Genomic DNA, 17,765 nt, shown 5'->3' with positions numbered 1-17,765 from the left:
GGAAGGAAAGGCGGCTAAAGGAGGAATTGGCTTGAAATTGGCTTGAAATTGGCAATTCGTTCCAGTCATTGGCAGCAGAGAACTGGAAGGAAAGGCGGCTAAAGGAGGAATTGGCTTGAGCAGTGAAATATACCTGCTGGAGCGCATGCTACGGGTGGGTGCTGCTATGGTAACCAGTGAGCTGAGATAAGGCGGTCAAGGACAATGACACCCACCAACTCCAAGGCACTCTAATGCAACACAGGAGCAGCTTCAGTAGCAGGTCCATCCTGCCCAGATGTTCCACAAAGAGGTTTAGATAGCCTTATGGCTGTGGGTAAAAATGACTTTCTAATGAGTGTAATTAATTAACTGTTTTATGAGGTCATCCTATTGGAAAATGTTGTTGCCTGTTTTTTCCCCCAGAGAAGGATAGAAAACAGCACTTGAATCAAACTATTATTTTAGGGATACTATGGTACATGGGCCTTTATGTGTCTTAATTTTGATAATGTGTTGGTCATTGTTGTGTGTCCTGCCATTGTAAGTCATTGATGATGCATACTGTGATAAAACAATTTCCCAAACTGGGATGAATAAAGTAATACTCTATCCTCTCTACTCGCTCTACTCTACTCTCTACTCTATTCAGACACAGGCAGTACAGGAGCATAATGGGGAAAAATGGAAGACTGGTCAATAGTTTCTACCCTCAGACCATCAGGCTGCTGAATAGCCACCACTAGTCAGCTACCAGCTTCACCCCCTCCCTCTTCTACTCCCTCTATTGACATTCCCCCCACCCCCCTCAACAGCCACTTACCTTACATGCTGCTCCCCCTATGGACATTTTCCCACTATCCCCCCAACAGACTTTTACTCTGCCCCCACCGCAAAGGCATTCATCACTGTTGCAGTTGTTAATATGTAGATTATAGATTTTTTATTATCATTTGTATTGTTTTATTTCCCTTGGTCCTCACACCCCCTCAATGGACATGCTGATCCCCCTATGGTAATTATCCCCCCCACCCGCCCACCCAACAAACTCTGCCTGCATCCCAATGGACATTACTGTATTTATTCCTCACTTCTACAGTTGTTCTATAGTTGTGTCTTTTTTTATTTCACTTAGTCCTGCATGTTGGAGCTCAGATTTTCACTGTCACCTGCAATCACATCTGCAACCCCGTGACTATTAAACATTCTGAATCTCAATCTGAATCGAAGTGTAACAGAATATGAACTTTTAAAAGTGTGATTTTCACTGGACAATTACTTCAGCAATTTCCACCGAAAATTTGACAAAAACACAGAATTGATGGCACAAACGGCAAAAACCGTCATTTTGTTACCAAACATTGCATCAGCACTGTTCTTCAAGTAAATGTGTTTTTGTAAAAATTGTCCATGTAAATTGTTAAAAGTTGCACTTGTGCATAGATTTGTTTGGTTTGTTTAACTTTGCAATCATAGGTTTATGTTTGACATACTTTTTAAAGTAAAAAAACTGAGTCTCAGTATAATTCTGTTTACGTGGAATTGCCCCTCAGCTAAGCTCCAAATTGTTTTCGTGATGCAATGTCCTTGGCAACTAGCTCTCGGTTAGAGAATCTTGTCTGCCAAGAGTAAAAGAGACAGAACAAGTGATTCTCCTTCTGACTGGAATCCAAATTACTTTCATCTTCTTGTTCTCACTGCTTAGAGAATCATTATTTCTTCATTACATCCTCAGAGTCACGTACACATTCACATAGCTTAGACCATTCCTTAAAACAAGGAGATAGTGGGGTCCTCTTCTCATATTTTTCATCTGAAATTCAAAGTTCCAGGGCATGTTCCTCTTAATTGAACCCAATCCTGTTGTCATTGAGGTGCACAATCCATATTTCAAACACTTAATTTCTGGAATTACATTAGACACCCCCAATGTATTCCGTGCGCTGAGTTGTGCCAGAATTAGAATGGATTTTAATTGAAAGACAGGGAAATCTATATTAACTCATCACTCCGTAGTGGTTTTAATTTGATTACGTGAGTTATCATCCGTACGACCACACAAATAAGATATACACGGCGTGCGTATAGCTGGTGTATATTTACAGTGTGTATGTATGTTAGGTCTCCATGGCAACTGAGATTAAATTAGGACAGAGTAAAGTACATACTGTAGGTACCGTCTGGTATGCAGGCTACATTATCATGTTTACTAGGACTGGAGCAGGCTCCTGCATATATCCAGAGGGCTCAGACAATCCTTATATGGTCAAATAACGTTTTTTTTTCTCCCTTTTTACAGGGTGTATACAGTAGGTCTTCAGTGGTTTGTGTAACACTTCATAGCCTTTAGGACCTGGTGTCTTATCAGACAAAGACACCAGTAAATAACTGGAGATGTTTGGCTGAGCTGTTGCTATGAGTAAGTTTCAAGGTGTGCAGGGAAGTTAACAACACCATCCCACCTTTGACCAATATACGATTCTAGTGAATGGGTGTAAACTGTACAGAGATACACCCACTGGCTTTGTCTATCTTTGGGTTATCTTCCAAATGAAGGCCAAGACATGAGTAAACACTGACGTCAAGGTAATATAGAAGGGCAATATGACATTCAGACTGCACTCTGCTGGGTACAGGAATACACACTTCAGAATGTGCGGGGGAAGGGGGACGAGAGAGGAATGGGGGAATGAAAGACAGATGGGTAGAAGAGGGAGGAGGACAGCGAGATACTCTGAAAAACACAGATGACTTGAAGTGCAGCAATGTGCATTCAATAAATGTTCCAAGTCAATTCTGTTTTTATTTAGACACCATCTGCACGACAACAACAACCGGTAGCACACTGAATTATAGCCTATGCAGTTACCTCCTTTCAGCAACAGTTGTGGTGTTGTGTCTCTTCCACCGATAATGAATGACAACATTATGTCCTGTAAGAGTGAAATAACATAGCATGGGTGTGGTCAAAAATTCCATCCGAATGAATTGTTTTGGCTGCGATCCAGTAGGTTGCTGCCTCCAGCCTGAGCCAGTTAAAACAGAGAAAGGAGCTAGATGTGCTTATTGTTTTGTTAGGATTCACCCCCAGAGGAGGGATTTGTGGGAGCATAAAAGAGGAAAGGATTAGTGACACAAACTGGATTTGTATGGTTCACATTGGAAATCTCCTAGTATAGGTACCAAATGGCACCCTATTCCCTTGTGCACTACTAATGGGCCCTGGTTAAAAGTAGTCCACCTTATAAGGCATAGGGTGCCATTTGAGACGAGGCCATTGTGACAGGGAGGTTGTGTGAGGGTGGAGAAGAAGAGCCGGGGGGAAGGAGATTTGTAACTTATAAGCCTTACATCACAAGTACAGACTGGTTCAGCACAGGTTAGGTTCGCAGACCTATAAAAGATTTTTTAAAAATGACTCGTGCAACATTTTCCCCACTGTGTCATTAAAGTGTTTACAAAACCTGAGATTGACATATAAGAATGGCGTGTTAAAATAACATGCAAGGATGCAACATTGTACTGCATTGGATATCGATTTCTAAAGCTTTTACCGTGGCACCTGGCGTTCGCCTGTATTACAGACAGTGGTGTCTTGTATGTAAACTGAAAACCTACACGTGAACTTTTCTTCAGCTAAGATGATGAGGATGCAGATTGACTGTACATGTATTTGGCCAGGGGTTAGAGTAGCGTCCTGTTTATTGCCACTGAGCCCTGGCGAGATCAGTGTGTCCTTCATGGGCGCAGATGAAAGACAATGGCGAATTCCCGACTTCTGTCAGCGGCAGTTAGCCTACTAAATGTGCTGGTCGTACTTGTGGTGGGGAGTTCCTGAGCACTGGCAGTATCTTGTACATCATGAACACAATGCACAGCACATTCACATGGGGTTGACAAAAATGTATGACACATACCATATGCATTACATCTCATTAGCATACAACCACAAAGGACCAGCCCACTGATACTATAGTTCCAGTAGTAGCCATATATCATGAACAATGGATAATGCAATACAGCAATCAAACTGAGATTCCCACACAGCACAAGTTGCAGCAACATGTTACCACTCTTGCGAAACACCCACATGTAGCCTCACGTAGCCCACAGAGCTGCCAGCAGAAGATGTCCTAATGGCACCTGATACCCTGGGGGCAGGGAGGCCTGTAGTTCCCAGCATACCAGTAACTAAAGCTCTCTCTCTCTGTGTGTGCATGTATCTGTGTGAACCACCGCTGTATCCCTCTGGTCTCACCCTGTTCTGTGCACACACAGTGGGCACAGCAGCCCAGAGCTGCCTGATATGTAGCAGATAGTCTGAGGCTGCGTCCCAAACGGCATCCTCTTCTGTTTAGGGCTGGTCAAAAGAAGTACACTATATAGGGGATAGGATGCCATTTGGGACATATCCTGAGAGACTGAGATCGGCCCTACAGGGAAACCAGAACCTCAACCGGCTAACATTTAATTCATTATTTCATTTATTTATTGATCTAATCATTTATTAATCTATCGGATCATTTATTTATGTATCTATCCATTATGCATTTGTTACATCTAGATTGTTTATGAGGCTGAGTTGTTTGCAGTTCATCACGCTATCAATCATCTGTGGCCTATGACGTGAACCGATGCATCAGCAGTCTAATTTAGTAATCAGCATAGCAGGGAACACAAATCAGATTCAAAAAGGCCATAATACATGTGATCCATCAGTATGAAATTGTTACTGATAACAGATAAACATGCGTTGGTTAAAATGATGGATTGACTGATACACTGATTGATTTTCTGCGAGGCTAGCTAGCTCATTATTAAAAAAAAAAAAGAACGTTTGGTACCATTTGACATTGCATGTAAGTTATGCCATAGTAACACAGCAATAACTCACTGTGTAGTCTAAGTAATAAAACAAGGTGCGTTCATGATACACTTCTTATCAGCTTGCTGGTCAAAGCGATACATGCGTACTGTAACATACGGTACCAGAGTTTCCTAAGGACCTCAACAGCGTAGCCTTTCACCTCTCAGTCACAGTGTCAGGCAGGGCTTTTGTGCTCTCTGCTTGGCTATCCAGTGTTAGTGTTGTGCTGCCTGCCTGGCTACCTGAGCGCTGTATGTGTTAGTGTTGAGCAGCTTTACTATGCAATGTCAGGGGCTGTTCTCTCTGCCTGGATGGGCTGTTTATCCCATTGAAAGATTGATGAGCCTCTTCAGGTAGATACAAAGCTGGATGTCTTGTTTATTAATGTGCTCTGATTGGATCCATTAACTTGCATTGTGTAAACTAATCACCATGTAATGCATGGTGTCATTTCCCACTAACTGCCCCGTAATGGATTCCTCCCTCATCTTTGCAAATGTCGTTATTTTTTAATAGACTTGTGAAAATAATGTGTTGTCAGGACTAAGGATTTTATTTTAGCCCCGTGTAAGCATGTTTGACATTGAATTTATCGGAGCGTATGCATGCACTCTACACTCTACGAATAAAGCGCTCCAAAAGGGTTCTTCGGGCTGTCCCCATAGGATAACCCTATTTGGTTCCAGGTAGAACCCTTTTGGGTTCCATGTAGAAAGAAGTCTTTGTGGAAAGGTTTGTACATGGAACAAAAAAGGGTTCTCCTTTTAGGTAGTTAGTGCCTTTTTTAGTGTATAGCTAGCTTGCCATTGTCCATTATGAACATGCAGGAAAACATGGATATCAATCCAGAATCTGACAGAAAAAAATCAGACCAGGCCAAATAAATAATCACAGATTTCTTATAAAGTCTATATACATGACACCACGATACTTTTACACCCTGAGTATATCTGTATCTTGAGTATGTCTGATACAAAATACCACACAGTTTGTGGCAGTCCTAAAACTTGCTTTGAGCATTACACTCTGCGCTATATAACGAAACCACAATTACAATTTGCATCTGCAACACATATTTATTACAAATATTCAACATTAGCCCCAACAACGCCGATTAATGTCCAGCATCCAGTTGTGGTGATATTCTACACAACATGTTTTTTTTTTTGAATGGCATTAAGACTGTGTCCGCTTTCAATGGATCATATGTCGGCTGTTCAAACAGATTATGTTATAATTTACCTGGGTGAATTAGAGTGGGACGTGGATCTCTTTTCCACGACCTGGTGACACTGGGAAGACATCTCCACTCTGGACACATGGGGCGATAGAGAGCAGAGTCTTCGAATAGCAGATCCTCGGTATCACTGTCAAAGGGCTGCACAACAATGGTATCACAAATGAATTAGCTGACATCCAGGTTACCATCTTAGGGATCAATATGTATCGCTTTATCTCTTCTTTTCCTCCACCTGAGATGCAGCACTGGTAATCCTCAAGCGCACCGGTGTGACTTTGAAGTGGAAAATAGTTTGACGCAAAGGAAGAGACATAGGTTTCTTCGTTGAACAATTTCTGACCTAAAGTGAACTGAATTGAACTGCATAAACTGAACAATTTCAAAATAGCTGTAGGAAGCTGGGAAAGTTTCACGAACAGACACATTACACAACCTCCTAGAGAAATGTAAAGTCGAGGGGAATTTACAATGCAAACAAGTTGTGAGGAATTTGGCAAGTCTTTACCAATCCACAGTGTTACGCCAGCTGAAGTTTAGATTTGGCAATACACAGCCTTGGAATCAGTGTATTTCAAAAGCATCGCTTCAATAACATTGTCAACACCCAAGAGTAATAAACCAATGAACGTTCATTTTACATTTGATGAGATTAGGATGATGATAATATTAATAGACATGCTTCAGCACATTTTCTTGACGTATAATAGTTGCAATTTGTTATTTGATGTTTCTCTGCCAGCATTGTTATTGTATTTCCTGCGCCAAGTACAACATCTAGCCTAAAGTCTAAAGTGAACGTTTTGTCTCGCTACACTGACGAAAAAACACTGTGCGTTCGTCCGTTCGTCAGACACAGATGGTCTCATTAGTCTATGAATATTATGACGGCGGCCTGTTCTCTTCCAGCTACGTATTTTCACTCTGAGAAACACTCTTTTGAGTGGCAGTCACATGGGAACGCCACTTCAGAAGGAATGGCATTAGAAATATTGCACAGAGCGATAAAAGCGAGAGAGAAAAAATAGAGAGAGAAAAAACAGTATGTCACTATGTTTTCTTACCGGCATGGAGACAGTGTACCACATACTGTGACCGCTACAATGGTTGTTGTTTTGGGAGTCGAGGCTAATAGATGGGTTTGCACATTATACGTCGCTCGCTGCTTGGCATATTGCTGTCAGATTAGCAGTGCGGAGGCTGCGAGAGTATATTCTAGAGATGTAAACACATGGTGGGGTGCCTCAGTCACACAGGCTAAACACTCCATTAATGAGCGGACCAATATGTCTGACCCTGACCCTTAGCTTTGGCTTTGATGCAGATTTAAGTGACCAGACAAGGAATCACGTTTTCTTTCAGCACCTGTTTCTAATGTTTCTCCATGCAGACCCATGATAATGTGCGAGTACGAAGCTGTTTGAGCTAGGGCTAATCATAATTAGCACCCGTTAGGCTACACCAAAGCCTTACATGTTATCAGGGAGAACATCATAAAGACAACACAAATGCGTGAGTGGACAAACAGAGCACCTCCCCCCAATCCCCGTTATCAAAACACCTACACACATGCACACAGAGTACCATAATTACACCAGGTCTAGAATCCATTCTGCCAGCTTTCCATTGTTCTAACTCAGTAATTCTAAACACACCTGCAATCCCCTTCCTTCCTGAAATCAAGGTTCCCACAGACCCAATCGGACGGGCTGAAAGGGAGAGTCACAATAATGTAATTACTTTTCCAGGTTCCCAGGATGTTCTGAAAGGAAGGGGAACACAGGAACCGTGGCTAAAGAGCAAAGCCGGTTTGGTGCTCTTGAAAAGCCGACTTGGAGAGCAAGGGTCTCAGGATTACCCTGGTACAGTACATGATGTAATGGCACATTCTCCATCAGTTCAGCACCACAACACACACAACAATCAGGGGGCTGCTCTTATCCAAGCTAACCGGCAATAATGGAAGATATGGGGAGTTGTTTCGGGAATTTGAGTTGTGGCCTGTGTTTTATGAAAGACACAAGCTATTAAGTATATGCATGGCATTGCACAAGGATCTTTAATAGGCATTGAGTGCCATAGAACATTCTACCCAGCAACACACCCTACTCTGTTCTTTGATCATTGAACCCTGTGGTGAGTTTTGGTGTTGTCAAGTAAAGCCCTGTTCTTGCTGGTAGCCTACAAATTAGACCAAGCAGCCATGCCTTTCTGTATTTGTTCTAGTGGCTTCTAGGGGGCTTGATAGACAAGAGCTCTTGAGATGATGTGGTGAAGAAAAGTCAAATGCCTCCTTTGTTTCAATTGGCTTGTTGGTATGCTGCTCTCCAGAAATGCCCTTCATTGACATAGCTTTCTAGCAAGCTCAAATTCACAACGAATTTGACTGCATGCACAGTACAATTTACATTCGGTGCAAAAGTACATATCCATCTTGTGATAATAAGTTAATGAAAGGCAATATCGGGTACAATGTTGAGATTGTGGCTGGTATGCACAGCCAGCTGTGCATTCAATTTGAGGTCTTCACTGGAGTGCTGTTGGAGTGTACTTGTAGAGTCAAGACTAACAACAGACAAGAGCTTCTCTGCATTCAATGCGGCCAGGGGCGGACTGGGACAAGAATTTGGCCCTGGCATTTTAGCCACACCAGCCCACATCACTGTACACACTGCCAGCTAACTAAATAGACTACTGAGGTATTCAAGAAATAAATTGCTTAATTTCATCTAACATGTCCAAGCAGGAATGCATGATGTGCAATTCTGATGTGCAACCAATCAAGTGACTGGCATGCATTTTGGGCTGTACTTGCTATATTTTAATGTCGAAATATTGACTCCAGATTTTCAAGATTTGTTTTTGTTCAATAGAGATGAATTACATGCATCTTTATGTCCACTAACTAATATCATAGGCTTATTCATTTGGGGTTCAACACATCCGGAAGTGGAAACTCAAAGCATATTAACTGGGTCGCTAACTCTAAATTTAATAGCCACTGCTAGTAAATGTAATGTCTTAAAAAACTTTGCAGTTCCAGGCTACTACCCATGAGACCTACAGGCATGTGCCCTTGCAAAGCCATATCATATCTTGGTTGTAAAATAGTTGTTATTAAGCTGCATTATTTAAAAAATGTATCTACAGAAGGCTGAGACCCTACTCTCTATGACAGGGATATGGGGATGAAGCTTCTATGGCTGTGTTTTTCCCGCAATTGCATTTTTGAAATGTTCAGAATGTGTGCAGAACACATTTTTCTCTTGAGAGCATGGGGGGAGAGGAGTGGCTCGCTCAATACTGCGAAACGGGCACAGTGGGACGGCAGACACATTCATTACAGGAATCATGAGGATAATGAACAATTCATGGTTTTAGCTGCCCCAAAAATAGGACGTTTTGAGTGAATGTGCTCTTTCTACGTTAATAGGTACGCTTTCCATTTTTTATGATCCATGATCTTGGCTGTCTAACTGATGACAGAGTCGGAGCAGGTCTCTTTGCTGACGTTGCGTTTGACTTTGAATGTGAGTTTGCGTGACCTCAGCTCAGCTCAGTCGTTGCCCACTGATCGAGAAGGGTCTATTGCATTGATCAGTCAAAGGCTCATTATAGATCAGTATAACAGAGAAATTACGTGAAGATATTTTAACAAAATTATCTTAACATGTCCATGGGCTGCTGGCCATGTCAACTTTTTCATTTTGTATTTTTATATCTATAAAAAAAAATGTGTGGGTACATTTCTACCAGCCCACCCAACAAAAAAATGGTCCAGCCCATCTGACATTTGACAGAATTGCCAAATGGCCAATCTGCCCCTGAATGTGGCCTTATTCTCCCAATTAACTTGGTTCAAATCACCGCTGAGGTTTACATAATTCATTTATCAAAACCATTCCCCCTCTTTTCTTTTTCCACAACAAGAGTCGTGTTCACACAAACTAATGTACCTTATTTTTTGGTTGTTAGGGGAGTACATGGGGTGGGGGGTGGGGGAGGTCTTGAGTTTCCTTTTGAATCCGTGTGCTTTTGAACCACTGCCATATTCTCTGAAGCTGAAAACAGTAACAGCATGTAACTCATTATTTATGGATGTTCTCTGAATTGAAGTCTCTGTTTTATACCTTTCTGCATGTTATGGTGCTCTGCTATATTTTTGCATGTTTATTTTTGTATGTTGGAGCATGGTGCTTTAGTATATATTTTTTTGTGTATATTATAATAGCATAATTTTCATTGAAGTGATACCTTATTAAAATATTAGTTTAATAAGGAAAATATTATTTTCATAAAGAAAATATCAGTTGAATGAAAAGTATGCTTGGGTGTGTTTTATTTATGCCTCATTGCCGATATGGGAGGCTATTTGTTTGGAATTCTCAACTGGACTGTAGGCTATCGAGCATGAAAATCGTCCGAATATTTCCGTCAAAACATGAAGTTGTTTGTCAATCAAATGGGACAGTGTCAGTCATTTGACCTGTGACCTATAGCGATTAGTATCTGTCAAAGCATCTATATGCTCTGTCTGAAGTGTTTTCCCAGAAATGTAACCTCCCATTGACTGCCATTGACTACTCTCGAACTGAAGATTTCTCTTGTCTTTCAGGGGATTTCACAGGAAATGTCATAAGGTAATTCTTAATTCAATCAAAAACCGAGGTCTATTTGTGACAAACTGAATGTAATGCAAAATGCACCCTCCCTCAAGTGTAAAATGAGGACATAGGCTACAGGATACAGTATGTTGCACAGATACAGTATCTACAGTATCTCAAATACTCTACTAAACCGGATTTAGAATTTTAAGGGCAATTTAGAGGGCATTTCCCCTGAACGTCTTGATCTGAACAAGGGGCCGAAAATAATTTGAACTTAAGGGAGCTGAATGCTTTCCTTCTCTGTCTCTGAGTGCTGTTTTTACATGGCCGCCTATTAGTGCTTAATTGAGAGTGTCCTGGGGTAAGCTGCAGAAGAATGCAAGTCCTGTCCAAGTCATGGCCCCTTCCCAAAGGGAGGCAGGACAGAACAATATCCCCATCACACACCCCATGTCTACGTACTCACCCAGTGGAGTTTGTATGCAGCATATCTTGTTTTTGCTCAGTTTTGTTTTTACTCAATACAAGATGCTGATAATACAGCACAGCCCACCTATATGAATATTGAACTTGTTTGGTAAGTTGGGTGGATTGCCGTATTGCTATTTTCGTTCTCTCTCTGTACTGTAACATCTTTGTTCCATTCCCTTGACTGCTTGTTTATTTACCTCCCCATTTGACGATCATTTGTAAAAACTTCAGAACACGTTGGCAAGAGAATATACAGACAGATGTTTACCATTAAATATTGATCCCATAAATCGTACCCTGCATTCTTCTTCTGTCTCTCTGCTGCGCTTCCAAACCGAGCCAACTTGTCTATTATTAATGATGGATGTGCAGTAAATTTTTCTCGTTCAACTTTTGATTTGTAAAATAGCTGTATTCAGTAGTTTTTTTTATATATTTTTATTCGTTTTTTTTATATTTATATGCACATATTGGTGATGTGTGATGGATGAGACGAGGCGAGAGAAAGAGCCAAAACAGCTAACTCAGGTCTGCTGTACAGAGATGAATCTCCATCTGAAATCCATCTCCTTCTCTATCTCCCTCCCCGATGTTGATGACTGGGTGTTTAAAGATATTCAGGCATGGTGGGGATGCCAGACTGTGGAGAGGAAGAGACGGAGCCTAACCATTAGTGTTGGGAGGGGAGACTGCAGGTTCCGCCCACTGCTTTGACATGAATAAAATAGAATAATAACTTCCTGTTACATGCATGAGCTGCATATTAATACAGTCGAAAGTGAAAGTGCCTTTTATTATCCAACAACACCTTTTCAGGGAGAGGAGAGACTTTAATCCCGCAGGCCCTTTTAAAATCTAATAGTGGAGTCCCACATTGCATGGGAATTGTATTTTCACTTTTAATTCCATATTAACCATATTAAATTATGAACCCGGAATATTTAGTATGAAAGTAAAATGGCTAACTTCAAAAATGCTAAAGGTGCATAGCTACAGTAGGTAGACTTCCCCCTGATCCACAGTATTTTAGATCTAAACTAAACTGTCTCTCGTCTATATAGTGAGGTGCTAGTGCTGGTCATGTGGCGTCTTCAATGCTCTCTCTCCCTCTCTCTCTCTCTTCTCTGAAGAGAGTAAATGATGGTGGGAAATTCAGAGGATGTGATTAATTGGTATTCAGGGGGAGTAACTATTCTCACTCTGCTGATCAGAGGGCCAGCGAGGCATGACAAGCATACACTATCTCATACTTCTCATCAGGCCATGGCTGGGGCTTCGTGGTGCTGGCGCTTCGTGGTGCTGGGACTTTCGTAGTGCTGGGGATCATGGTGCTGGGTTTTCGTGATGCTGGGTCTTCGTGATGCTGGGACTTCATGGTGCTGGGGATTCATGGTGCTGGGAATTCGTGGTGCTGGGGCTCGTGGTGCTGGGGATTTGTGGTTATGGGGTTTGGTGGTGCTGGGGATCCGTGATGCTGGGACTTCATGATGCTGGAGATTCGTGGTGCTGCCTGACAGAGTCCCAAAGATCTTTAGCAGGATACAGACAAACAAATCAAACAATGCACCAAAGCAGTTTTTATCCAAAGTCTGAATTGTAAATCAAGGTAATTAATAGCCAGACAGATTTGAACTAGACAGAAATATGAGGGGATAATTATACTGAAAGCAGAAAATCAATGAAGAACTTTTCCCAAAAAGATTAATAGGATTATGATTCTGGAAGCCTGCCGTCTTCACTTTCAAAATGAAAGTTTAATTTATTGCCAGCCTATAATGGCATCAAAAGCTATCAGAACTAAAATTTCACGACTTCTGTAAACTAATTAAAAGATAAACAAAATGTATCTGGCAATTTAAACATTAGGAGATACTTGTTTGTGTTTAGATCAAACAAACAAACAAACAAACAAAGGACAGATTATTTCCTGTTCTGTTTCATTTGTTAACATTTTTCGGTCACAGCTCCAGTGTTCCTAGCACTTGGACAAGTGAGTCACAGCGGGGCATAGACCAGAGCAGTGCCCTCCCCCTTTCTAAAGGACAAGTCCACTTCCAGGAAATTAGAGAGCTTGGCAAAGGCTGGGCAGCGCAGCAGAGCAGCACAGTACTTGTTGGGAAATAGATGGAGTGATCATTCTGAGGCCTAATTATGGGGAACCATCACCAAGCTGGCCTCACAGAGAGGGGAAATGATCTCACGTCGAGGGGAAATCACCTCTCCAATGTAAGGAGAACACCAGCTCATAATAAGGGAATTTAGATGGCCTTCGTCTCAAATGGCACCCTAATCCCTATAAAGTGCATTACTTTTTCCTATATAGTGTACTGCCCTATGGGCCCTGGTCAAAAGTAAAGCACAATATAGGGGATAGGGTGTAATTTGGGAAGCAACCCTGGAGCTTCTCTCAGAGCCCTGACTAATATCTGAAGGAGGATGAGGGGCGTGAGGGCATTATGTCATTACCTCTAAATAGGTGGTTGGCTTGGATGACTCTTTAAAAAAACTAGAGGAGACTATGGTTAGGACTGATTGTACAGAGCTGACTTTGAAGGATGGAATTGACGATATTCAATCAGACATGACAACCAGGGTTTCTGATGGTTGAGATTGCTGTGTAATCTTATATGAACAGGAGTCTATTATGTTGTGTGGTCGTAGGAAAAGTACAGCACCTACTGCCTAATAACTGAGCCCTCGGAAAGTGCATGGCTTTTGTCTCTCCAATATTAACATATTTTGGGTCGGGTGGACAAAAATGTGGGGAGAAAAGGGTGGGAATGCATTCGTTTGAACACAACCCCCTAATATATGCCCAATTTCCAGCCATATGTATTCCTCAGCCAAGCATGGGAGGTGTTATTCACAGCAAGTGACTGTTAATAATGTGCAGAACAATTATGTCACAGTGTTTGGCCTCCCGTGTGAGAAAGCCAGGCGAGTTAGCTAGAGCAAGAGCAAGAGCCCTCCCCCATAGCGATACAGTATGCAAATGGGAACTGCCTGAGTATGAGAACCAAATAGAGTGAAGAAGAGCAGAGCCCAGCTATTGTCTGACTGTGTGACTGTGTGTTACTGTGTGTTCTGGAGGCGAAAGGCATCTGTAAAATACATGAATTTAGAGAAGGGGGGTTAATGTGGATGTGGATGTGAATTAGAGCGACATTCCATTAGAAAAGAAGGAGGAGAGTCGTGGTCGTGCTTGTTGTTGGAACTGCACAGAAAACATTTGAAGCTACGAAAGTTATAGTAGGTAGACCATTTATCTCAGTGGGAATAAGGAATGTAGGAAATGGGGAACCATATAACAAGTTGTTGGGTGACAAACGACTGTAAAACATCATGAGAACCGAAATGAGAATTGTAAACGTCAGATTCATTTAGCGTGGGAAACTCATCCCGTGATCTTTTGAGGTTGGCCCTTTTTCTAGTTGGGTCACTCAGACAGATGCTGATGCACATCAAGACGGGAATTCTACTTTCACCAACAAACAAACATTTTTTTGTATGTAATAAGTAAGAAGATTCCAAGAAAATCGAGTGCTAATGAAATGGAAGTAGGCTTAATGTTTAACGTAGACTTTTTTTTAACCCCCCTCGTTATCCTTCCAAGCATACATGTTATTTACATGGCAGCATTGGAGGCATGTGGAGATTGTAAAATGTGTGACAGGGTCAAAGTATCCCGATGCCCCATAAATTATGCGCAGAGTGCCCATGTTTAATCACATGAAGCATAACATGAGCGAACGAACGGCCGCCTGACCTTCTGATAATTGAAATGCAAATAACCTGTTGCTGTTCGCCATACTGATTCAATCTGACACCACGTCTGGATTGTGCTGGACAAACTGCTCCGTTGCCTCTTGGCAAGACAGACCCCTGTCAGCCTGCAGGCCATAAACTGGGCCTAGACACCCCTGGCATGCTCCAGGCAATACACTGGGTAGGGCATACACAGGCCATACGTTGATAGGCCTAATGGTGGTCTTTGACCCAGAATAATAAATAACCTGCATCGGTAAATATGTTGCTGTAGCCACTTGGCTAAACTCTTGTCAAGCCAATGTTCAATACTGTGTGTTAAGAAAGTTATGTAAATCTATCAGAAAAGTGTATAATCTTAATTTAAAACGATAATAATCTAGTAATGTGGTCTATATAATCCCTTTAGAATTCCACACAGTAACTGCTAAGAACGCATTGATTTGGCTTACATAACCCACAGCCATATGTTTATATAGTGTGGCTCTGACTTAACCAATAGAAGGACAGAAAAATCATATTAATTATATGCCTTTTCTCTACTTCCGCCCACCTGGTCTGTCTGGTGGTTCCATGTGCATTTATAAGAGAAATGTCCCTCTACCGTATACAAAAATAGCCTCTATTCTTAACGTCTTGATTCGCTCCGAGCGCAGTGCAGTACTACAGTACTAAAAGGTTGTTTAATTCCCAGAAAGTAGCTCTGCCATTAGCCTCAATGTCAAGCCCGGGTTATGAAACATTTTAACATTCCAAAGTGATATTTCTAAAACATCAAGCATTAGCCTGTGAGAAACGGTCTTGTGTACAAGTCATTTATATTTCACTAAAGAAACCCCCCAAAAAACTTTGGGGCTGGATGGTGGAAAAAATAACAATAGCTCTGATAATTGGAGGAGAGGTTTTCCCCCATAATCTCCGAAACACAACATGTCAGATGAAAATGTAAGGTGTATGTTCTGTCTCTCTTCTCCCCCTCCCTCGGATAAGTGGTATGCTAATGAAGCCTTAGGATGACCCTTCTCTATGCATTACCAACTCCTTTTTGTCTCTCATACCTTTATGCGGATATCGTTGGAAGGTGCAGAGTGATACGTGTTTACATTGTACCCGTTAAATGCCAACAGGACCAAGTTACTGTTGTACGTCTTTGCATTTACAGCCATACTGTGGGATGTATGGGTTAAGTTCTGTTACTTGAAAATATCTAACTATTTAAACTTATTTTTACTTTCTCTGATTAACAATCACCTGATGCATGTCCTTAGTGCTTTAATATTTGAGTGAATAATTAATTAGTTTGACCATAAGGGTCTCCTCCAAGGTCTGTGTATATTCAGAAATTAATTTGTTGAGCGGAAAGGAGAGACAGATTTATATTCTGTGTAAGTATTTTACTTTCCAAAAGCATGTGCTCATTTGTGGAAGAGGATCAAATGAAATGCAAATATAAAATGGAGTTAATACCATCCGTAATACACCTGAAGGTAATTACTTTATATCGAAAATGAAATAGACCAAATACAGGTTTATCTCAAATCCAAAATACAAAAATAACTTGAATAATAATACTTGTTGAATAATACATGTTTTATCTGTATCCTGTCGCTACTATGTTCCCTGGACATACTGAGGACATTGAGGACATTGAGGACATTGAAACATCTGTCAATTACTGTGAATTACTCGATTCATACTAATAGTATACCTATGAGGAAGAGTAAGGGGGGGCAGCACCCAACCCTGTGGAACTCCTATGTTTATTGTGAAGCTGTAGGTCAGGTGTCCATGCAACATGGTCTCATTGTCAAAATAGTGACATTTAACCATTATAGTTCTACTGTATGTCATCAATATGCATGTATTAGCTTTATGTCACCATCGCTTTGCAGGATGGTTGTATGTCCAATTTAGTACCTATTTTCATATTTCCCATTATCAATGCAACTGGTACTCTTACTAGCAGACAGCAGTTCATCCTTTATGTGGTGATAAAAGCAGAACATCAGAGGCTGGGACAGAAGGGGAAACTAATCCAACCTGAGCATTGTGAACTCTTCGTTTGGCACATTTGTCAAAGCTTTGGCAAAATTGAATGGATGACACTGTAAGTACAAAGTAAAAACATTCATAAAGTGTGAAATTAGAATACACATGGTTAAGACTCTCTCTCTCCCACCATCTCTCTATCGCTCGCCATCTCTCCCTTCCTCCGCTGGGCATAGCAAGCGGAGAGGAGGCAGTTGTCATGGTGATTAATGCAAATGTGTGGAGCTCACCTGGAGAAAGGCTAGGAAGGGTTTTTCAGAAAGCATCAGTCCTTGACACAAACTAATAAGGGTCTGTGTTCTTTCCAGGTGTCGGGCTACTCTTTCAGAGATTGAAAATCATACCAAGCTTTTATAAGAGCTTGGTATCCCCCTGGATATGTGAATACAATCCATGCAGTTCTGATTGTTGGAGTGGGGGCATTTGAATGGAGGGAACATTTCCCTAGATGTCTGACAATGTCCACTGAAAAGGTAAAAAAATAACGTAGGGAATATAAAGCGTATGGATTTGAAAGGAACATATTGCCTTTAGATACAATTAGTAGGGCCAATAGTTTTTCCTGAGTATGTAACCTGCCCAGGAAAAACTCAGAGCCCTAGTTATAAAGCCAGTGTTTCTCCGGTGGAAACTATTATACATTGAAACTAAGCCTCTAAGCCTCTAAATAATGCATTTATTATGTAATGGTATGGCAACTTCGCAACAACTACTAATCATCAACGCAAAAATAATGGTGATGCATAGCATCCACACGTCTGAAGGTTGTGTGACCTATCACAATTTTCAT

This window comes from Oncorhynchus keta, chromosome 28 (assembly GCF_023373465.1).
Source record: "Oncorhynchus keta strain PuntledgeMale-10-30-2019 chromosome 28, Oket_V2, whole genome shotgun sequence".
Classification (NCBI taxonomy): Eukaryota; Metazoa; Chordata; class Actinopteri; order Salmoniformes; family Salmonidae; genus Oncorhynchus; species Oncorhynchus keta.
Note: the sequence above shows the minus strand (reverse complement) of the source record.